Here is a 1,929-nt window from a genome sequence, read left to right as displayed (position 1 = left end):
AAAATCCAAGCTCTCTAAAGTTCACAACTTTAAGTTCTAAAATCCTACAGTAATTCAAAATTTCTAAAGTTCACAACCTAAAGTTTTAAAATCCTACAATAATTCAAGATTTCTAAACTTCACAACCTAAAGTTCTAAAAGCCTATAAAAATTCAAGTTCTCTAAAGTTCACAACCCAAAGTTCTAAAATCCTACAAAAATTCAAGTTCTCTAAAGTTCACAATTTAAAGTTTTAAAATCCTACAAAAATTCAAGTTCTCTAAAATTCACAACTTAAAGTTCTAAAATTCTAGAATAATTCAAGATTTCTAACGTTTCACAACCTTAAGTTCTAAAATCCTACAAAAATCAAGTTCTCTAAGGTTCACAACTTAAAGTTCTAAAATCCTAGAATAATTCAAGATTCCTAACGTTCACAACCTGATGATGTTCTAAAATCCTACAAAAATTCAAGTTTTCTAAAGTTCACACCTTTAAGTTCTAAAATCCTACAATAATTCAAGATTTCTAAAGTTCACAACCTGAAGTTCTGAAATCCTACAATAATTCAAGATTTCTAAAGTTCACAACCTAAAGTTTAAAATCCTACAATAATTCAAGACTTCTAAAATTCACAACTTAAAGTTCTAAAATCCCACAATAATTCAAGATTTCTAAAGTTCACAACCTAAAGTTCTAAAATCCTACAATAATTCAAGATTTCTAAAGTTCACAACCTAATTAAAGTTCTAAAATCCTACAAAAATTCAAGTTCATATCTAATTTCTAGAATTTGTAAGTTCAAGAATTTCCAAGTTCAAGAATTTCTAAGTTTAAGAATATAATTCAAGTAACCCAATTTTCAACAACAATATAATACATATAGGCACAAATACAATGGCAAATTGAAAAATTCAACTAATCTCTAACTTCTACCTTCTAATTATTTGTTAGTTCTAACTTCTAATACTTAATTTACAATCATATTTAAAAATCCCCAATTTTTCTGACTTTAACTTTCAAACTTACTAAATTCAAGAACTTCTAAGTTGGAAAATTCAACTAATCTAATTTCAACTTTCATATACTATTTAATATTTTTCTAACTTCAAAGTAATCTAACTTTCATAAACAATTGAATGTTTTTCTAACTTCAATCGTCAAACATACTAAATTCAAGAATTTCAAAGTTGGAAAATGCTACTAATCTAACTTATAACTTTTAATTATTTGTTATTTCTATCTTCTAATACTCAATTCAACATCATATTAAAAAAATCCCAATTTAGAAGAAAACCCTAAAATAAAAAATTCCCAATTCTCTACCTAACTAACAATAATCAAATATACAAATTAACAATTGAATAAAACAATTCATCAAACTAAAACAATATACTAATTTATAACAAATCAAATATTACTAGAATTGAAACAAACTAAAATTAAACCCACCCTAACTTTAACAAGCCAAGGAAAAGAGGCAGTGGGGACGACGGGGCAAGGCAGCAACGGGACTAATGCTCAAGGAGAGAAGGGCGACGGCCGCGTGGGGTGGCGTGGGGCAGCGGCGGCGGTGGCAGCGACGGCAGTGGCACAACATTTAGGTTTTAGAGAGAAGGGAGAGAAGAGAGAAGAGAGAGAAAGAGAGATGGGAAAATGGGGGCGAAAACCCATTTTTTTGGTTCAACATAAATTTAAAAAGGCGACGGACAGCGTTTCTTTGTCCGTCGCTTTTTAAAAAATATTTGACCAAAATTTTGACTAAAAAGCGATGGACTAAAAGGCGTTGTCCGTCGCTTTTTAAAAATGTTTGAAAATAGATATTTTGACCAAAAAGCGACGAACTAACAGATGCCGTCCGTCGCTTTAAAAAAAAACTAATTAATAAAGTAAAATAAATTAAAAACGACAGACAGCGTGGTTATTGTTTAATTTATAAATAATTATTTT

The sequence above is a fragment of the Solanum verrucosum genome, unplaced genomic scaffold (genome assembly GCF_900185275.1).
Source record: "Solanum verrucosum unplaced genomic scaffold, falcon-dt-bn FXZP01000012.1, whole genome shotgun sequence".
Taxonomy (NCBI): domain Eukaryota; kingdom Viridiplantae; phylum Streptophyta; class Magnoliopsida; order Solanales; family Solanaceae; genus Solanum; species Solanum verrucosum.
The sequence above is the reverse complement of the archived record's forward strand: the minus strand, read 5'-3'. Positions refer to the sequence as shown.